Below are 20,570 nucleotides of genomic sequence, written 5' to 3' on the forward strand. Positions count from 1 at the left end.
TCTATGTAATCGAAATGGTATGTAATAATCTGATTTTTATGGAGTTATGGGTAACACTTTACTTGAAGGGGTGTGCATAAGACTAACATGACACCTTCATAATCATGACATGACACAAGTTATGAATATGAAGGAAGTTTCATGCATGTTTATGACAACTGTCATTAAGTGTCATTCGCTCAATTATGACATTTTTAATGCAAATATGACATTGTTTGAGATGTCTTTGTTATGACACCTTGACATAAACCAATACATCATAACCTGTCAGTGTCTTTGTCATGACAACTTGACATTACTAAGACAACACAACCTGTCATAAACATGACATAGCAGATTAATTATCAAACTTAAGAAACCACTTAGCTTTATTGGTTAACATTACATTAAACTGTCAGGTGGTTGGTTTTGACATTGGCTGTCATGAGGCCATTATAACTGTTTAATAACAAATTCAATTTGTACCACTGTAGTTGAGGTCACGAAAAATATTCATGACACAGTTATAATGGCCTCATGACAGCCAATGTCAAAACCAACCACATGCCAGTTTAACTTAATTTAATGTCAAGTTGTCATGACAAAGACACTGACAGGTTATGATGTTATGGTTTATGTCAAGGTGTCATAGCAAAGACATCTTAAACAATGTCATATTTGCATTCAAAATGTCATTATTGAGCAAAAGACACTTAATGACAGTTGTCATAAACATGCATAAACCCTACTTCATATTCATGACATATGTTATGTCATGGTTATGAAGGTGTCATGTCAGTCTTATGTACACCCCTTCAAGTAAAGTGTTACCGAGTTATGTTATGGCATATACCCACACACCACAATATCCCTTCCTCCCAAAATATCAAACTATAACCTTGTCCAAAAACACTGAGATGAAATATGTGCTATGTGAAATAAATGTATGAAATTGATTAACTACTCTACAGAATAGTCATAAACTTTGTATTTTGCCACACGCTATCTTTTATTGGAAGATGGCTTCCAAGCACAAGAAGCACAGGGCTATGAGTGAGGGTGAATGGATGACCCGCCTGCGCAGATTTGCCACACAGGGGGTCTGGCCTTCTGAGGAAGGAAACAGACTGGCACCACGCCAGAAGAAATGGCATGACCTGTATCAGAAGGTAAACTTGGGCATATATATTAACACAGGGAAGCTATGTCATATATAGAGGGAGCAGATAGTTATGATTCTCTGTCATATGTTACAGATTGAGAAGTGTCCACTGCAACACAAGGGGCAAATGTCTCTGTTTGGGGGGACACAGACATGTGACTGTGGTTTCCATACAAAAAAGGTATAAGTGTTTCATAAAACTGTAATGTGTTGATGGTGTATTGTGTATTTTTGAATTTAATTTCCTTTTCTGTGAAACTGTAGCCTTCCAGTTTGGCCCCTGTGGCCCCTGTGTCATCCACACCATCCACGTCACCACCTGTAACACCAGGGCAGTCAGGAACAACATCTGGAAAGGCACCTTTAAAGCCTACTTTAACTTTGGCATCGGTAAATGTATGTCTTTGCAGATATTTGTGTTATCATATGTTAAAGCATTTTAAAATGCTTCACATATGCAGCACTCCACATCACTGGAGTCCTTTCATCTACACCTTTACAGGTTCATTCCAGGTCAGTATAAATCATTATTCATCAGAAATATTAAGGGTGACACAATGAATGTCTTTCAAATAGCATAGCACAAAAAAAGTAATGTAACCTTATTGATCTTATCTAAAGGAACAAGCGCCAACAGCTTAAATTTCCAGCTGTACCTCCTGGAAGGCTTGTACAGGTGGAATCAGGACCGTAAAATGGCATCTCTGGCAGGCACACCTCCGTCCCTGTTAAGCTACTCCGGGGACCTGGTGCACTGTGTCAACACCCACAGTGTTAAGGTACTTGGAAGACAGCTTGTACCGTCTTTTCAGCCACCATCTGTCTATACTGGTGAGTTTCAGCTTTAAATTGCTTTTTATATTGCGTAAAAATAGAATATTTATATTATTTTTCTGAAAACTGATTTCCCTCTACTGTGTTCTCCTGTCTGTCCCAGGTGAACTCATAGGTATAGATTACCTGTACCGTCAAACAGGGCAGGCCAAGCAGGACGTGGATCCTGACTCTGAGGTGACAGAACAGATGTTGGAGGATGTGGGCACGGAGGAGGAGTTGGAGGATGAGGGATTCGGAGATGTCAGTTTGGACCTTAACCTGGATCCCACTATTGAGGTGCTGGACCTGTCCCCTGGCTCATCACCCACCACAATCAGCGTAGCCAGCACTCCTGCCTCTGTCCAGACTGGGTCTGCCAACACCACCACAGCAGCACCTAATCAACAACTAGTAACCATCTTAATAATAAAAGTACAAGTAGTATTATTTGTATAGCACTATTAACTTTATTTGTATAGCGCAATGAAAAGAAAAATAGAAACAGACTAAATACCATTAATACAATCTAAAGAGTAAATAGATTAATAAAAACCTTACAAAAATTATTTATTAATAGATTAATAAAAACCTTATAAAAAGTCTTACAACTGGATGACCAGGGTGCCCTCTGGTCCATCCTCTGCCACAACCACCTACGCCGCCTCTGGTCCATCTTCCATGACTGGTCCATCCTCCACGACCACCCTCGCCGCCTCTGGTCCATCCACCATGACCAGCCACGCCGCCTCTGGTCCATCCACCATGACCACCCACGCCGCCTCTGGTCCATCCACCATGACCACCCACGCCGCCTCTTGTCCATCCACCATGACCACTCACAGCGCCTCTGGTCCATCCTCCACGACCACCTACGCCGCCTCTGGTCCATCCACCATGACCACCCACAGCGCCTCTGGTCCATCCACCATGACCACTCACAGCGCCTCTGGTCCATCCTCCACGACCACCTACGCCACCTCTGGTCCATCTGCCATGACTGGTCCATCCTCCACGACCACCCACGCCGCCTCTGGTCCATCCACCATGACCACCCACGCCGCCTCTGGTCCATCCACCATGACCACCCATGCCGCCTCTGGTCCATCCAGCATGACCACCCACAGCGCCTCTGGTCCATCCACCATGACCACCCACAGCGCCTCTGGTCCATCCGCCACAACCACCCACACCGCCTCTGGTCCATCCAACATGAGCACCCACGCCGCCTCTGGTCCATCTGCCATGACCACCCACACCGCCTCTGGTCCATCCAACATGACCACCTACCCCTCCATTCTTCCTCTCCCGACCACTCTCACTGTCTCTGTTGCTGCAGCCACTGCTCCTCCAGCAGTGCAACCAGTACCTGAGCAACGGCTGGTAAGACTTTTTGTGACAAGTACATTGTGATGGTTGTGTTGCAGACCTTCGCTCTGCTCTTCTCGAAAATGACGGGCGGTCTCCCATACATACATGCTGGCTAAACCGCAGAAGTACCTGGCCGAAATAGCTCAGTTGGGAGAGCGTTAGACTGAAGATCTAAAGGTCCCTGGTTCAATCCCGGGTTTTGGCAGAGGAACAACCTCCCCCTCTTTTAGTCTACCTGATTCCACCTCTCAGACAGCCAGTTAGCAGGGTGTGTTGGTTCCATGGTGTAATGGTTAGCACTCTGGGCTTTGAATCCAGCGATCCGAGTTCAAATCTCGGTGGAACCTTTTTAGGATCTTTGGGGAAGGGAGGGGAAAAACAGAGGTGATGCGCAACTGCTGACGTGGCGGTGAAATTGGCACCCTCAAACCGAGTCGGAATTGGGGAAACATGGGCTTAAAAAGCAAAGGCTTATTTTGCTCCTTGCTATAGCGGTTCTGGACTGAATGACTTAAATCTCTGCACCTCATGGGAAAAGTTGACACACGCCGAGGTTCCATGGTGTAAGGGTTAGCACTCTGGGCTCTGAATCCAGTGATCCGAATTCAAATCTCGGTGAGACCTTCATTTGCCAGGCTAAACAGCACAAGTACCTGGCCGAAATAGCTCAGCACTTCTGCTGTGCCCACTGCCACCGTGTCTGTTCCTCCTCCACCTACTGCCACTAAAAAGAGACACACAAAAGATTTTGTCTCCAGCCAAACCCTGTAAGTGGGTAAGTTTTTTCTTTTTTCTCCAGGCACTGCAGGCTCGAGAGGCCCTGCTCCTGCCCCGGCTCGTGCTACTGCCCCTGCTCCTGCCCCTTATCCTGCTCCTCCAGCATTGTGGACCCCTGGCCAGGTGTCCCAGTCGCCTGCAGAGCTTCCTGTCCACTGGAAAGAGCAACTCCCACCTTTCCAGCAAGGCTTTCAACCCCTGTCCCTCTGCACCAGAACCATCCTCACTACAGCCACCCACAGGACTGCAGCGCCCTGCCCAGCCTCCTCTGCAGTCTCCTCCTCTGCACCCTGCCCAGCCTCCTCTGCAGTCTCCTCCTCTGCGCCCTGCCCAGCCTCCTCTGCAGTCTCCTCCTCTGCGCCCTGCCCAGCCTCCTCTGCAGTCTCCTCCTCTGCGCCCTGCTCAGCCTCCTCTGCAGTCTCCTCCACAGCCTTCTGTCCAGCCAAGTGCTGCCTCTGCTCCTGCAACATCAACTGGGTCCAGTGTTGCAGACCAGGCTCCTGTAAGTAAGCTTCTCATTATTCGTGTGCAGGTCCTGCAGCTTGATTTCCAATGACCACAAAAAAAGAGGCCGCATTTCCTCTGTGCTGGAAACTTTGCACTGAATACCTTTTAATTGTTGATTTAATCAAAAAATTGCGCTTTAAGCCATGGAAGCTGAAATCTTTTCGGCCCGACAGCAGCAGGGAGGATGTATGTTTCGGCTCGTTGGTCTAGGGGTATGATTCTCGCTTAGGGTGCGAGAGTTCCAGGGTTCAAATCCCGGACGAGCCCATTATTCGGCTTTGCTTTTAATCTCTTCAGCCTTATTAGGGCAACCAGGATATTTCTGAGCAATTGGGGATAAAATGTGCCAGAGAGAGGCCGGTTAGCTCAGTTGGTTAGAGCGTGGCGCTAATAACGCCAAGGCTGCGGGTTCGATCCCCGTACGGGCCAATCATTTTCTCTCTGGGACCTTCGCTCTGCTCTTCTCGAAAATGACGGGCGGTCTTCAAATCCGAATTCAAATCTCGGTGAGACCTTCATTTGCCAGGCTAAACAGCACAAGTACCTGGCCGAAATAGCTCAGTTGGGAGAGTGTTAGACTGAAGATCTAAAGGTCCCTGGTTCAATCTCGGGTTTCGGCAGAGGAACCACGCCTGCCTCCTTTAGGCTACCTGATTCCACCTAGCCTCATCGCTATCTGCCTCTCAGACAGACAGCTGGGAGGGTGTGTTGGTTCCATGGTGTAATGGTTAGCACTCTGGGCTTTTAATCCAGCGATCCGAGTTCAAATCTCGGTAGAACCTTTTTAGGTTCTTCGCGGAAGGGAGGGAAAAAACAGAGGTGATGCGCAACTGCTGACGTGGCGGTGAAATTGGCACTCTCAAACCGAGTCGGAATTGGGGAAACATAGGGTGCTTCTCAATATCCCTCCTCGTCTCCTCGTTCCTCTGTCCTCCATCCTATGACCCGGAAACCGATCGAGCTCAGCCATCTTGAAGGACATCTCAATTCTCTAATTGCACCTCGAGGAGTGAGGAGGCTTTCAGAGGAGTCATGAGCGAGGATACACAGTTGTATCCTATGCGGAAGTGTTTTATTGACTAAACGTGACGCACGTATACATTCTCCTCGCCCTTCACATCGGTCACAATCTGTTTTAAAGTATACTTTACCTTTGCAGTTTATATAAACCACACATTACACATATTTCAACAGGGTATCTTGCTTTATTATTATTTATTATGAATTTCTTAAATAAACAAACTGCAACAACATGAGGGCAGATCCTTTGAGCGCTGCTGATGACGCTATGAAGTGACGCTCGAGTGATCAAGTATTCCAATGTATAAAAAAGCTTTCATTCGATTCCTCCATCCTCATTTTTGTCATTCATTACATTATTTTGAGCACAAGAAGATATTTTACTAAAACCTTTAAAAAAAAGTTTAATTCATATATGTTATACTATACTATGTTATACACCAGTATACATATTTATGTTATCTTTTTAAATTCTATGTTATACATATTTAAAAAGACATGAATAGGCAAAAACAAGTGTTTTTTTGTTTCAACAAATGATTCTCAACTATGTTATAAAAGATATACCAAAACGATTTGATATACCATTTTAAGTTTTAGATCTGTTTGATGATCATATTATTATGAATTGGCATAAACGCCTTTATGTTATATTTGGTTTTTCTTAGTAATCTCTGCCACAAAAGCTAAACAAAACAAAACGATTTAAGCATGGCATGATACCAGCAAGATTGTACCAAGAAGTGTTATTTATTTTCTTATTAATAAGTTCATCACACTATTTACAATTTGTACACAAGGCAATTCAAAGTGATTCACAGTTGTATAAAAAACAATAATGCTTATGCTCATAATAATAATAATAATATTCATTAATTATTATAATATTATAATAATTAATTACATAAAAAACAAATGATGTAGTAAAATACTTTCAGTTGGAATATGACAGCTATGTAACGTTCTGTTTATGCCTGTGTCCTTTCAGATTATGTATGCATACCCGGTTTTACGAAGTACCTCTGAGGGTCGACTCCTTATGGGGCCAACTGAGGAGGCCAATAGGAGGAAGATCGTGTTGGCAGGGAGGGCCAGGTGTAAGGAGGAGGTCCTGGCTGAGGCCACTGCCTTTTTGAGGCAGAATGGAGGGAATCCTGGAGACCAGTTCCTGGTTCTGGCTCACTGCAAGATCCAGTTTGGGAAACACCAGGGTCAGAGGTTCCTGTGGCTGCTGGAGAACTCACTGGGGTATGCCTGCTATCTGGTCAGCAGCATTTTGGGGGAGGAGGAGAGGGACAACCCGCTGTCGGACAACAAACACCTGTTCCTCAGATACACCTCGCAGATCAGGGAGGTAGGCGAGGCTGTACAGGTGTATCAGAAAAAAAACAGGCCATGCTGCAGGAGGCCCAGAGGACAGGAGACTCTGGATGTCTGATGGTGGAGTTTGGGGATTTTAAGGGTAGGTCAATGAAGGAGGTGTATGAGGACCCAAGCAAGGAGGCCCAGGCTCTCATCACCTACCTGAAGAAGGCAAAGGCCAGGCCTAACACCAATATGGCCCTTTTCAAAGCATACGTGCTGAAGAGGCAGGCTCTAGCCCACGTGCCCACCACCACTGTGCCCACTGCATCTGTCCTCACTTCTGCTGTGCCCACTGCCACTGTGTCTGTTCCTCCTCCACCTACTGCCACTAAAAAGAGACACACAAAAGATTTTGTCTCCAGCCAAACCCTGTAAGTGGGTAAGTTTTTTCTTTTTTCTCCAGGCACTGCAGGCTCGAGAGGCCCTGCTCCTGCCCCGGCTCGTGCTACTGCCCCTGCTCCTGCCCCTTATCCTGCTCCTCCAGCATTGTGGACCCCTGGCCAGGTGTCCCAGTCGCCTGCAGAGCTTCCTGTCCACTGGAAAGAGCAACTCCCACCTTTCCAGCAAGGCTTTCAACCCCTGTCCCTCTGCACCAGGACCATCCTCACTACAGCCACCCACAGGACTGCAGCGCCCTGCCCAGCCTCCTCTGCAGTCTCCTCCTCTGCACCCTGCCCAGCCTCCTCTGCAGTCTCCTCCTCTGCGCCCTGCCCAGCCTCCTCTGCAGTCTCCTCCTCTGCGCCCTGCCCAGCCTCCTCTGCAGTCTCCTCCTCTGCGCCCTGCTCAGCCTCCTCTGCAGTCTCCTCCACAGCCTTCTGTCCAGCCAAGTGCTGCCTCTGCTCCTGCAACATCAACTGGGTCCAGTGTTGCAGACCAGGCTCCTGTAAGTAAGCTTCTCATTATTCGTGTGCAGGTCCTGCAGCTTGATTTCCAATGACCACAAAAAAAGAGGCCGCATTTCCTCTGTGCTGGAAACTTTGCACTGAATACCTTTTAATTGTTGATTTAATCAAAAAATTGCGCTTTAAGCCATGGAAGCTGAAATCTTTTCGGCCCGACAGCAGCAGGGAGGATGTATGTTTCGGCTCGTTGGTCTAGGGGTATGATTCTCGCTTAGGGTGCGAGAGGTCCAGGGTTCAAATCCCGGACGAGCCCATTATTCGGCTTTGCTTTTAATCTCTTCAGCCTTATTAGGGCAACCAGGATATTTCTGAGCAATTGGGGATAAAATGTGCCAGAGAGAGGCCGGTTAGCTCAGTTGGTTAGAGCGTGGCGCTAATAACGCCAAGGCTGCGGGTTCGATCCCCGTACGGGCCAATCATTTTCTCTCTGGGACCTTCGCTCTGCTCTTCTCGAAAATGACGGGCGGTCTTCAAATCCGAATTCAAATCTCGGTGAGACCTTCATTTGCCAGGCTAAACAGCACAAGTACCTGGCCGAAATAGCTCAGTTGGGAGAGTGTTAGACTGAAGATCTAAAGGTCCCTGGTTCAATCTCGGGTTTCGGCAGAGGAACCACGCCTGCCTCCTTTAGGCTACCTGATTCCACCTAGCCTCATCGCTATCTGCCTCTCAGACAGACAGCTGGGAGGGTGTGTTGGTTCCATGGTGTAATGGTTAGCACTCTGGGCTTTTAATCCAGCGATCCGAGTTCAAATCTCGGTAGAACCTTTTTAGGTTCTTCGCGGAAGGGAGGGAAAAAACAGAGGTGATGCGCAACTGCTGACGTGGCGGTGAAATTGGCACTCTCAAACCGAGTCGGAATTGGGGAAACATAGGGTGCTTCTCAATATCCCTCCTCGTCTCCTCGTTCCTCTGTCCTCCATCCTATGACCCGGAAACCGATCGAGCTCAGCCATCTTGAAGGACATCTCAATTCTCTAATTGCACCTCGAGGAGTGAGGAGGCTTTCAGAGGAGTCATGAGCGAGGATACACAGTTGTATCCTATGCGGAAGTGTTTTATTGACTAAACGTGACGCACGTATACATTCTCCTCGCCCTTCACATCGGTCACAATCTGTTTTAAAGTATACTTTACCTTTGCAGTTTATATAAACCACACATTACACATATTTCAACAGGGTATCTTGCTTTATTATTATTTATTATGAATTTCTTAAATAAACAAACTGCAACAACATGAGGGCAGATCCTTTGAGCGCTGCTGATGACGCTATGAAGTGACGCTCGAGTGATCAAGTATTCCAATGTATAAAAAAGCTTTCATTCGATTCCTCCATCCTCATTTTTGTCATTCATTACATTATTTTGAGCACAAGAAGATATTTTACTAAAACCTTTAAAAAAAAGTTTAATTCATATATGTTATACTATACTATGTTATACACCAGTATACATATTTATGTTATCTTTTTAAATTCTATGTTATACATATTTAAAAAGACATGAATAGGCAAAAACAAGTGTTTTTTTGTTTCAACAAATGATTCTCAACTATGTTATAAAAGATATACCAAAACGGTTTGATATACCATTTTAAGTTTTAGATCTGTTTGATGATCATATTATTATGAATTGGCATAAACGCCTTTATGTTATATTTGGTTTTTCTTAGTAATCTCTGCCACAAAAGCTAAACAAAACAAAACGATTTAAGCATGGCATGATACCAGCAAGATTGTACCAAGAAGTGTTATTTATTTTCTTATTAATAAGTTCATCACACTATTTACAATTTGTACACAAGGCAATTCAAAGTGATTCACAGTTGTATAAAAAACAATAATGCTTATGCTCATAATAATAATAATAATATTCATTAATTATTATAATATTATAATAATTAATTACATAAAAAACAAATGATGTAGTAAAATACTTTCAGTTGGAATATGACAGCTATGTAACGTTCTGTTTATGCCTGTGTCCTTTCAGATTATGTATGCATACCCGGTTTTACGAAGTACCTCTGAGGGTCGACTCCTTATGGGGCCAACTGAGGAGGCCAATAGGAGGAAGATCGTGTTGGCAGGGAGGGCCAGGTGTAAGGAGGAGGTCCTGGCTGAGGCCACTGCCTTTTTGAGGCAGAATGGAGGGAATCCTGGAGACCAGTTCCTGGTTCTGGCTCACTGCAAGATCCAGTTTGGGAAACACCAGGGTCAGAGGTTCCTGTGGCTGCTGGAGAACTCACTGGGGTATGCCTGCTATCTGGTCAGCAGCATTTTGGGGGAGGAGGAGAGGGACAACCCGCTGTCGAACAACAAACACCTGTTCCTCAGATACACCTCGCAGATCAGGGAGGTAGGCGAGGCTGTAGAGGTGTATCAGAAAAAAAACAGGCCATGCTGCAGGAGGCCCAGAGGACAGGAGACTCTGGATGTCTGATGGTGGAGTTTGGGGATTTTAAGGGTAGGTCAATGAAGGAGGTGTATGAGGACCCAAGCAAGGAGGCCCAGGCTCTCATCACCTACCTGAAGAAGGCAAAGGCCAGGCCTAACACCAATATGGCCCTTTTCAAAGCATACGTGCTGAAGAGGCAGGCTCTAGCCCACGTGCCCACCACCACTGTGCCCACTGCATCTGTCCTCACTTCTGCTGTGCCCACTGCCACTGTGTCTGTTCCTCCTCCACCTACTGCCACTAAAAAGAGACACACAAAAGATTTTGTCTCCAGCCAAACCCTGTAAGTGGGTAAGTTTTTTCTTTTTTCTCCAGGCACTGCAGGCTCGAGAGGCCCTGCTCCTGCCCCGGCTCGTGCTACTGCCCCTGCTCCTGCCCCTTATCCTGCTCCTCCAGCATTGTGGACCCCTGGCCAGGTGTCCCAGTCGCCTGCAGAGCTTCCTGTCCACTGGAAAGTGCAACTCCCACCTTTCCAGCAAGGCTTTCAACCCCTGTCCCTCTGCACCAGGACCATCCTCACTACAGCCACCCACAGGACTGCAGCGCCCTGCCCAGCCTCCTCTGCAGTCTCCTCCTCTGCACCCTGCCCAGCCTCCTCTGCAGTCTCCTCCTCTGCGCCCTGCCCAGCCTCCTCTGCAGTCTCCTCCTCTGCGCCCTGCCCAGCCTCCTCTGCAGTCTCCTCCTCTGCGCCCTGCTCAGCCTCCTCTGCAGTCTCCTCCACAGCCTTCTGTCCAGCCAAGTGCTGCCTCTGCTCCTGCAACATCAACTGGGTCCAGTGTTGCAGACCAGGCTCCTGTAAGTAAGCTTCTCATTATTCGTGTGCAGGTCCTGCAGCTTGATTTCCAATGACCACAAAAAAAGAGGCCGCATTTCCTCTGTGCTGGAAACTTTGCACTGAATACCTTTTAATTGTTGATTTAATCAAAAAATTGCGCTTTAAGCCATGGAAGCTGAAATCTTTTCGGCCCGACAGCAGCAGGGAGGATGTATGTTTCGGCTCGTTGGTCTAGGGGTATGATTCTCGCTTAGGGTGCGAGAGGTCCAGGGTTCAAATCCCGGACGAGCCCATTATTCGGCTTTGCTTTTAATCTCTTCAGCCTTATTAGGGCAACCAGGATATTTCTGAGCAATTGGGGATAAAATGTGCCAGAGAGAGGCCGGTTAGCTCAGTTGGTTAGAGCGTGGCGCTAATAACGCCAAGGCTGCGGGTTCGATCCCCGTACGGGCCAATCATTTTCTCTCTGGGACCTTCGCTCTGCTCTTCTCGAAAATGACGGGCGGTCTTCAAATCCGAATTCAAATCTCGGTGAGACCTTCATTTGCCAGGCTAAACAGCACAAGTACCTGGCCGAAATAGCTCAGTTGGGAGAGTGTTAGACTGAAGATCTAAAGGTCCCTGGTTCAATCTCGGGTTTCGGCAGAGGAACCACGCCTGCCTCCTTTAGGCTACCTGATTCCACCTAGCCTCATCGCTATCTGCCTCTCAGACAGACAGCTGGGAGGGTGTGTTGGTTCCATGGTGTAATGGTTAGCACTCTGGGCTTTTAATCCAGCGATCCGAGTTCAAATCTCGGTAGAACCTTTTTAGGTTCTTCGCGGAAGGGAGGGAAAAAACAGAGGTGATGCGCAACTGCTGACGTGGCGGTGAAATTGGCACTCTCAAACCGAGTCGGAATTGGGGAAACATAGGGTGCTTCTCAATATCCCTCCTCGTCTCCTCGTTCCTCTGTCCTCCATCCTATGACCCGGAAACCGATCGAGCTCAGCCATCTTGAAGGACATCTCAATTCTCTAATTGCACCTCGAGGAGTGAGGAGGCTTTCAGAGGAGTCATGAGCGAGGATACACAGTTGTATCCTATGCGGAAGTGTTTTATTGACTAAACGTGACGCACGTATACATTCTCCTCGCCCTTCACATCGGTCACAATCTGTTTTAAAGTATACTTTACCTTTGCAGTTTATATAAACCACACATTACACATATTTCAACAGGGTATCTTGCTTTATTATTATTTATTATGAATTTCTTAAATAAACAAACTGCAACAACATGAGGGCAGATCCTTTGAGCGCTGCTGATGACGCTATGAAGTGACGGTCGAGTGATCAAGTATTCCAATGTATAAAAAAGCTTTCATTCGATTCCTCCATCCTCATTTTTGTCATTCATTACATTATTTTGAGCACAAGAAGATATTTTACTAAAACCTTTAAAAAAAAGTTTAATTCATATATGTTATACTATACTATGTTATACACCAGTATACATATTTATGTTATCTTTTTAAATTCTATGTTATACATATTTAAAAAGACATGAATAGGCAAAAACAAGTGTTTTTTTGTTTCAACAAATTATTCTCAACTATGTTATAAAAGATATACCAAAACGATTTGATATACCATTTTAAGTTTTAGATCTGTTTGATGATCATATTATTATGAATTGGCATAAACGCCTTTATGTTATATTTGGTTTTTCTTAGTAATCTCTGCCACAAAAGCTAAACAAAACAAAACAAAACGATTTAAGCATGGCATGATACCAGCAAGATTGTACCAAGAAGTGTTATTTATTTTCTTATTAATAAGTTCATCACACTATTTACAATTTGTACACAAGGCAATTCAAAGTGATTCACAGTTGTATAAAAAACAATAATGCTTATGCTCATAATAATAATAATAATATTCATTAATTATTATAATATTATAATAATTAATTACATAAAAAACAAATGATGTAGTAAAATACTTTCAGTTGGAATATGACAGCTATATAACGTTCTGTTTATGCCTGTGTCCTTTCAGATTATGTATGCATACCCGGTTTTACGAAGTACCTCTGAGGGTCGACTCCTTATGGGGCCAACTGAGGAGGCCAATAGGAGGAAGATCGTGTTGGCAGGGAGGGCCAGGTGTAAGGAGGAGGTCCTGGCTGAGGCCACTGCCTTTTTGAGGCAGAATGGAGGGAATCCTGGAGACCAGTTCCTGGTTCTGGCTCACTGCAAGATCCAGTTTGGGAAACACCAGGGTCAGAGGTTCCTGTGGCTGCTGGAGAACTCACTGGGGTATGCCTGCTATCTGGTCAGCAGCATTTTGGGGGAGGAGGAGAGGGACAACCCGCTGTCGGACAACAAACACCTGTTCCTCAGATACACCTCGCAGATCAGGGAGGTAGGCGAGGCTGTAGAGGTGTATCAGAAAAAAACAGGCCATGCTGCAGGAGGCCCAGAGGACAGGAGACTCTGGATGTCTGATGGTGGAGTTTGGGGATTTTAAGGGTAGGTCAATGAAGGAGGTGTATGAGGACCCAAGCAAGGAGGCCCAGGCTCTCATCACCTACCTGAAGAAGGGAAAGGCCAGGCCTAACACCAATATGGCCCTTTTCAAAGCATACGTGCTGAAGAGGCAGGCTCTAGCCCACGTGCCCACCACCACTGTGCCCACTGCATCTGTCCTCACTTCTGCTGTGCCCACTGCCACTATGTCTGTTCCTCCTCCACCTACTGCCACTAAAAAGAGACACACAAAAGATTTTGTCTCCAGCCAAACCCTGTAAGTGGGTAAGTTTTTTCTTTTTTCTCCAGCCACTGCAGGCTCGAGAGGCCCTGCTCCTGCCCCGGCTCGTGCTACTGCCCCTGCTCCTGCCCCTTATCCTGCTCCTCCAGCATTGTGGACCCCTGGCCAGGTGTCCCAGTCGCCTGCAGAGCTTCCTGTCCACTGGAAAGAGCAACTCCCATCTTTCCAGCAAGGCTTTCAACCCCTGTCCCTCTGCACCAGGACCATCCTCACTACAGCCACCCACAGGACTGCAGCGCCCTGCCCAGCCTCCTCTGCAGTCTCCTCCTCTGCACCCTGCCCAGCCTCCTCTGCAGTCTCCTCCTCTGCGCCCTGCCCAGCCTCCTCTGCAGTCTCCTCCTCTGCGCCCTGCCCAGCCTCCTCTGCAGTCTCCTCCTCTGCGCCCTGCTAAGCCTCCTCTGCAGTCTCCTCCACAGCCTTCTGTCCAGCCAAGTGCTGCCTCTGCTCCTGCAACATCAACTGGGTCCAGTGTTGCAGACCAGGCTCCTGTAAGTAAGCTTCTCATTATTCGTGTGCAGGTCCTGCAGCGTGATTTCCAATGACCACAAAAAAAGAGGCCGCATTTCCTCTGTGCTGGAAACTTTGCACCGGCTACCTTTTAATTGTAGATTTAATCTACAATTAACACTCTCAAACCGAGTCGGAATTGGGGAAACATGGGCTTAAAAAGCAAAGGCTTCATTTGCTCCTTGCTATCGTGCTTCAGGACTCAATGACTTAAATCTCTGCTGCTCATGGGAAAAGTTGACACACGCCAAGGTTCCATGGTGTAATGGTTAGCACTCTGGGCTTTGAATCCAACGATCCGAGTTCAAATCTCGGTGGGACCTGCTTTTGCCAGGAATGTGTGCAGTACCTCGTTCGAAAAAACTTTTTCGGCAGCACTGAGCCGCAAGAGCTCATCTAGGTAGTGCCCCTTGAAGGGGGGCGTAAAAAGGAGGGACAGCACTGGAGAATGCAGGCATCGATCCCGCTACCTCTCGCATGCTAAGCAAGCGCTCTACCATTTGAGCTAATTCCCCTCGATGATGGAGAGAAGGTGTCCATCGCTCTCAAAGACAAAGACGAGGCACGATCCCTAGCACGTGTGCAGGTGCTGCAGCGTGATTTCCAATGACCACAAAAAAAACAGGCCGAATTTCCTCTGTGCTGGCAACTTTGCACTGGCTACCTTTTAATTGTAGATTTAATGAAAAAATTGCGCTTTGAATCCAGCGATCCGAGTTCAAATCTCGGTGGAACCTTTTTAGGTTCTTTGCGGACGGGAGGGAAAAAACAGAGGTGATGCGCAACTGCTGACGTGGCGGTGAAATTGGCACTCTCAAACTAGTCGGAATTGGGGAAACATGGGCTTAAAAAGCAAAGGCTTCATTTGCTCCTTGCTATCGTGCTTCTGGACTCAATGACTTAAATCCTTGCTATCGTGCTTCTGGACTCAATGACTTAAATCTCTGCTGCTCATGGGAAAAGCTGACACACGCCAAGGTTCCATGGTGTAATGGTTAGCACTCTGGGCTCTGAATCTAGCGATCCGAGTTCAAATCTCGGTGGGAACTGCTTTTGCCAGGAATCTGTGCAGTACCTCGTTCGAAAAAACTTTTTCGGCAGCACTGAGCCGCAAGAGCTCATCTAGGTAGTGCCCCTTGAAGGGGGGCATAAAAAGGATTGACAGCACTGGAGAATGCAGGCATCGATCCCACTACCTCTCGCTTGCGCCTACTGCTTCCAACCAATTGAGCCAAAGTAAGCCCACGTGAGTCAATCGTGTTTCTCTGCTGTGGCTTACTTTTGACCAATCACGTTCTCTCCTGTGGCTTACTTTTGACCAATCGTGTTTCTCTCCTGTGGCTTATTTTTGACCAATCGCCTTTCTCTCCTGTGGCTTACTTTTGACCAATCGCGTTTCTCTCCTGGCTCTGCTCCTGTGGCTTACTTTTGACCAATCGGCGACCGCTATTATTATCGTCATCTTTGCAATCTTTGCAACAGGTAAGTCTATTCTTCACGACTGTATAATCGATCATTATTTATTCATAAACAGTGCTTGTTTTTAGACAATTAAACATGCCAATAAAGCTAGCTAGCGTGTAATAGCACACGTTTTCTTCTGTACATGTGAACCTGCAACTTTACCATGATATACAGTAAAAAACATGCCACTACTGTCAAGATAATTAGCCGACCGCTAATTGAGCTATATCCTCCTTAAACCCTTTTTTTGTTGTTGTTAATTTAGTATTTTTTTGTGTCATTCATTACATTATTTTGACCACAAGAAGATTTTTACTAAAACCTTTAAAAAAAAAAGTTTAATTCATATATGTTATACTATACTATGTTATACACCAGTATACATATTTATGTTATCTTTTTAAATACTATGTTATACATATTTAAAAAGACATGAATAGGCAAAAACAAGTGTTTTTTTGTTTCAACAAATGATTCTCGACTATGTTATAAAAGATATACCAAAACGATTTGATATACCATTTTAAGTTTTAGATCTGTTTGATGATCATATTATTATGAATTGGCATAAACGCCTTTATGTTATATTTGGTGTTTCTTAGTAATCTCTGCCACAAAAGCTAAACAAAACAAAATGATTTAAGCATGGCATGATACCAGCAAGATTGTACCAAGAAGTGTTATTTATTTTCTTATTAATAAGTTCATCACACTATTTACAATTTGTACACAAGGCAATTCAAAGTGATTCACAGTTGTATAAAAAACAATAATGCTTATGCTCATAATAATAATAATAATAATATTCATTAATTATTATAATATTATAATATTTAATTACATAAAAAACAAATGATGTAGTAAAATACTTTCAGTTGGAATATGACAGCTATGTAACGTTCTGTTTATGCCTGTGTCCTTTCAGATTATGTATGCATACCCGGTTTTACGAAGAACCTCTGAGGGTCGACTCCTTATGGGGCCAACTGAGGAGGCCAATAGGAGGAAGATCGTGTTGGCAGGGAGGGCCAGGTGTAAGGAGGAGGTCCTGGCTGAGGCCACTGCCTTTTTGAGGCAGAATGGAGGGAATCCTGGAGACCAGTTCCTGGTTCTGGCTCACTGCAAGATCCAGTTTGGGAAACACCAGGGTCAGAGGTTCCTGTGGCTGCTGGAGAACTCACTGGGGTATGCCTGCTATCTGGTCAGCAGCATTTTGGGGGAGGAGGAGAGGGACAACCCGCTGTCGGACAACAAACACCTGTTCCTCAGATACACCTCGCAGATCAGGGAGGTAGGCGAGGCTGTAGAGGCGTATCAGAAAAAAAACAGGCCATGCTGCAGGAGGCCCAGAGGACAGGACACTCTGGATGTCTGATGGTGGAGTTTGGGGATTTTAAGGGTAGGTCAATGAAGGAGGTGTATGAGGACCCAAGCAAGGAGGCCCAGGCTCTCATCACCTACCTGAAGAAGGCAAAGGCCAGGCCTAACACCAATATGGCCCTTTTCAAAGCATACGTGCTGAAGAGGCAGGCTCTAGCCCACGTGCCCACCACCACTGTGCCCACTGCATCTGTCCTCACTTCTGCTGTGCCCACTGCCACTGTGTCTGTTCCTCCTCCACCTACTGCCACTAAAAAGAGACACACAAAAGATTTTGTCTCCAGCCAAACCCTGTAAGTGGGTAAGTTTTTTCTTTTTTCTCCAGGCACTGCAGGCTCGAGAGGCCCTGCTCCTGCCCCGGCTCGTGCTACTGCCCCTGCTCCTGCCCCTTATCCTGCTCCTCCAGCATTGTGGACCCCTGGCCAGGTGTCCCAGTCGCCTGCAGAGCTTCCTGTCCACTGGAAAGAGCAACTCCCACCTTTCCAGCAAGGCTTTCAACCCCTGTCCCTCTGCACCAGGACCATCCTCACTACAGCCACCCACAGGACTGCAGCGCCCTGCCCAGCCTCCTCTGCAGTCTCCTCCTCTGCACCCTGCCCAGCCTCCTCTGCAGTCTCCTCCTCTGCGCCCTGCCCAGCCTCCTCTGCAGTCTCCTCCTCTGCGCCCTGCCCAGCCTCCTCTGCAGTCTCCTCCTCTGCGCCCTGCTCAGCCTCCTCTGCAGTCTCCTCCACAGCCTTCTGTCCAGCCAAGTGCTGCCTCTGCTCCTGCAACATCAACTGGGTCTAGTGTTGCAGACCAGGCTCCTGTAAGTAAGCTTCTCATTATTCGTGTGCAGGTCCTGCAGCGTGATTTCCAATGACCACAAAAAAAGAGGCCGCATTTCCTCTGTGCTGGAAACTTTGCACTGGCTACCTTTTAATTGTTGATTTAATCAAAAAATTGCGCTTTAAGCCATGGAAGCTGAAATGTTTTCAGCCCGACAGCAGCAGGGAGGATGTATGTTTCGGCTCGTTGGTCTAGGGGTATGATTCTCGCTTAGGGTGCGAGAGGTCCCGGGTTCAAATCCCGGACGAGACCATTATTCGGCTTTGCTTTTAATCTCTTCAGCCTTATTAGGGCAACCAGGATATTTCTGAGCAATTGGGGATAAAATGTGCCAGAGAGAGGCTGGTTAGCTCAGTTGGTTAGAGCGTGGCGCTAATAACGCCAAGGCTGCGGGTTCGATCCCCGTACGGGCCAATCATTTTCTCTCTGGGACCTTCGCTCTGCTCTTCTCGAAAATGACGGGCGGTCTCCCATACATGCATTCTGGCCAAACCGCACAAGTACCTGGCCGAAATAGCTCAGTTGGGAGAGCGTTAGACTGAAGATCTAAAGGTCCCTGGTTCTATCCCGGGTTTCGGCAGAGGAACAACCTCCCCCTCTTTTACTCTACCTGATTCCACCTCTCAGACAGCCAGTTAGCAGGGTGTGTTGGTTCCATGGTGTAATGGTTAGCACTCTGGGCTTTGAATCCAGCGATCCGAGTTCAAATCTCGGTGGAACCTTTTTAGGATCTTTGCGGAAGGGAGGGGAAAAACAGAGGTGATGCGCAACTGCTGACGTGGCGGTGAAATTGGCACTCTCAAACCGAGTCGGAATTGGGGAAACATGGGCTTAAAAAGCAAAGGCTTATTTTGCTCCTTGCTATCGCGGTTCTGGACTGAATGACTTAAATCTCTGCACCTCATGGGAAAAGTTGACACACGCCGAGGTTCCATTGTGTAAGGGTTAGCACTCTGGGCTCTGAATCCAGTGATCCGAATTCAAATCTCGGTGAGACCTTCATTTGCCAGGCTAAACAGCACAAGTACCTGGTCGAAATAGCTCAGTTGGGAGAGTGTTAGACTGAAGATCTAAAGGTCTCTGGTTCAATCTCGGGTTTCGGCAGAGGAACCACGCCCGCCTCCTTTAGGCTACCTGACTCCACCTAGCCTCATCGCTATCTGCCTCTCAGACAGACAGCTGGGAGGGTGTGTTGGTTCCATGGTGTAATGGTTAGCACTCTGGGCTTTGAATCCAGCGATCCGAGTTCAAATCTCGGTAGAACCTTTTTAGGTTCTTCGCGGAAGGGAGGGAAAAAACAGAGGTGATGCCCAACTGCTGACGTGGCGGTGAAATTGGCACTCTCAAACCGAGTCGGAATTGGGGAAACATAGGGTGCTTCTCAATATCCCTCATCGTCTCCTCGTTCCTCTGTCCTCCATCCTATGACCCGGAAACCGATCGAGCTCAGCCATCTTGAAGGACATCTCAATTCTCTAATTGCACCTCGAGGAGTGAGGAGATTTTCAGAGGAGTCATGAGCGAGGATACACAGTTGTATCCTATGCGGAAGTGTTTTATTGACTAAACGTGACGCACGTATACATTCTCCTCGCCCTTCACATCGGTCACAATCTGTTTTAAAGTATACTTTACCTTTGCAGTTTATATAAACCACACATTACACATATTTCAACAGGGTATCTTGCTTTATTATTATTTATTATGAATTTCTTAAATAAACAAACTGCAACAACATGAGGGCAGATCTTTTGAGCGCTGCTGATGAAGCTATGAAGTGACGCTCGAGTGATCAAGTATTCCAATGTATAAAAAAGCTTTCATTCGATTCCTCCATCCTCATTTTTGTCATTCATTACATTATTTTGAGCACAAGAAGATATTTTACTAAAACCTTTAAAAAAAAGTTTAATTCATATATGTTATACTATACTATGTTATACACCAGTATACATATTTATGTTATCTTTTTAAATTCTATGTTATACATATTTAAAAAGACATGAATAGGCAAAAACAAGTGTTTTTTTGTTTCAACAAATGATTCTCAACTATGTTATAAAAGAAATACCAAAACGATTTGATATACCATTTTAAGTTTTAGATCTGTTTGATGATCATATTATTATGAATTGGCATAAACGCCTTTATGTTATATCTGGGTTTTCTTAGTAATCTCTGCCACAAAAGCTAAACAAAACAAAACGATTTAAGCATGGCATGATACCAGCAAGATTGTACCAAGAAGTGTTATTTATTTTCTTATTAATAAGTTCATCACACTATTTACAATTTGTACACAAGGCAATTCAAAGTGATTCACAGTTGTATAAAAAACAATAATGCTTATGCTCATAATAATAATAATAATATTCATTAATTATTATAATATTATAATAATTAATTACATAAAAAACAAATGATGTAGTAAAATACTTTCAGTTGGAATATGACA

The 20,570-nt window shown here is 45.9% G+C and overlaps 17 non-coding genes across 17 annotated transcripts; all 17 read left to right on the top strand.

The window, feature by feature from the left end:
- Nucleotides 1-3,457: 3,457 nt before the first annotated feature.
- On the top strand, nucleotides 3,458-3,530 carry trnaf-gaa (transfer RNA phenylalanine (anticodon GAA)). Its single transcript has one exon. It is a non-coding gene; the product is annotated as a tRNA-Phe (tRNA).
- A 70-nt stretch (nucleotides 3,531-3,600) lies between these two features.
- trnaq-uug (transfer RNA glutamine (anticodon UUG)) lies at nucleotides 3,601-3,672 on the top strand. Its single transcript has one exon. It is a non-coding gene; the product is annotated as a tRNA-Gln (tRNA).
- Nucleotides 3,673-4,804: 1,132 nt separating this feature from the next.
- On the top strand, nucleotides 4,805-4,876 carry trnap-agg (transfer RNA proline (anticodon AGG)). The gene has a single exon. It is a non-coding gene; the product is annotated as a tRNA-Pro (tRNA).
- An 88-nt stretch (nucleotides 4,877-4,964) lies between these two features.
- Nucleotides 4,965-5,038, top strand: trnai-aau (transfer RNA isoleucine (anticodon AAU)). Its single transcript has one exon. It is a non-coding gene; the product is annotated as a tRNA-Ile (tRNA).
- Nucleotides 5,039-5,156: 118 nt separating this feature from the next.
- On the top strand, nucleotides 5,157-5,229 carry trnaf-gaa (transfer RNA phenylalanine (anticodon GAA)). Its single transcript has one exon. It is a non-coding gene; the product is annotated as a tRNA-Phe (tRNA).
- Nucleotides 5,230-8,077: 2,848 nt separating this feature from the next.
- On the top strand, nucleotides 8,078-8,149 carry trnap-agg (transfer RNA proline (anticodon AGG)). The gene has a single exon. It is a non-coding gene; the product is annotated as a tRNA-Pro (tRNA).
- An 88-nt stretch (nucleotides 8,150-8,237) lies between these two features.
- trnai-aau (transfer RNA isoleucine (anticodon AAU)) lies at nucleotides 8,238-8,311 on the top strand. The gene has a single exon. It is a non-coding gene; the product is annotated as a tRNA-Ile (tRNA).
- Nucleotides 8,312-8,429: 118 nt separating this feature from the next.
- On the top strand, nucleotides 8,430-8,502 carry trnaf-gaa (transfer RNA phenylalanine (anticodon GAA)). The gene has a single exon. It is a non-coding gene; the product is annotated as a tRNA-Phe (tRNA).
- Nucleotides 8,503-11,350: 2,848 nt separating this feature from the next.
- trnap-agg (transfer RNA proline (anticodon AGG)) lies at nucleotides 11,351-11,422 on the top strand. Its single transcript has one exon. It is a non-coding gene; the product is annotated as a tRNA-Pro (tRNA).
- An 88-nt stretch (nucleotides 11,423-11,510) lies between these two features.
- On the top strand, nucleotides 11,511-11,584 carry trnai-aau (transfer RNA isoleucine (anticodon AAU)). Its single transcript has one exon. It is a non-coding gene; the product is annotated as a tRNA-Ile (tRNA).
- Nucleotides 11,585-11,702: 118 nt separating this feature from the next.
- On the top strand, nucleotides 11,703-11,775 carry trnaf-gaa (transfer RNA phenylalanine (anticodon GAA)). Its single transcript has one exon. It is a non-coding gene; the product is annotated as a tRNA-Phe (tRNA).
- Nucleotides 11,776-14,697: 2,922 nt separating this feature from the next.
- Nucleotides 14,698-14,769, top strand: trnaq-uug (transfer RNA glutamine (anticodon UUG)). Its single transcript has one exon. It is a non-coding gene; the product is annotated as a tRNA-Gln (tRNA).
- A 3,526-nt stretch (nucleotides 14,770-18,295) lies between these two features.
- On the top strand, nucleotides 18,296-18,368 carry trnap-agg (transfer RNA proline (anticodon AGG)). The gene has a single exon. It is a non-coding gene; the product is annotated as a tRNA-Pro (tRNA).
- Nucleotides 18,369-18,455: 87 nt separating this feature from the next.
- trnai-aau (transfer RNA isoleucine (anticodon AAU)) lies at nucleotides 18,456-18,529 on the top strand. The gene has a single exon. It is a non-coding gene; the product is annotated as a tRNA-Ile (tRNA).
- A 93-nt stretch (nucleotides 18,530-18,622) lies between these two features.
- Nucleotides 18,623-18,695, top strand: trnaf-gaa (transfer RNA phenylalanine (anticodon GAA)). Its single transcript has one exon. It is a non-coding gene; the product is annotated as a tRNA-Phe (tRNA).
- A 70-nt stretch (nucleotides 18,696-18,765) lies between these two features.
- trnaq-uug (transfer RNA glutamine (anticodon UUG)) lies at nucleotides 18,766-18,837 on the top strand. The gene has a single exon. It is a non-coding gene; the product is annotated as a tRNA-Gln (tRNA).
- Nucleotides 18,838-19,309: 472 nt separating this feature from the next.
- On the top strand, nucleotides 19,310-19,381 carry trnaq-uug (transfer RNA glutamine (anticodon UUG)). The gene has a single exon. It is a non-coding gene; the product is annotated as a tRNA-Gln (tRNA).
- The last annotated feature ends 1,189 nt before the right edge of the window (nucleotides 19,382-20,570 follow it).

The sequence above is a fragment of the Siphateles boraxobius genome, unplaced genomic scaffold (assembly GCF_051911475.1).
Source record: "Siphateles boraxobius isolate OS27281-9 unplaced genomic scaffold, OSU_SipBor_1 116, whole genome shotgun sequence".
In the NCBI taxonomy this organism is placed as follows: Eukaryota; Metazoa; Chordata; class Actinopteri; order Cypriniformes; family Leuciscidae; genus Siphateles; species Siphateles boraxobius.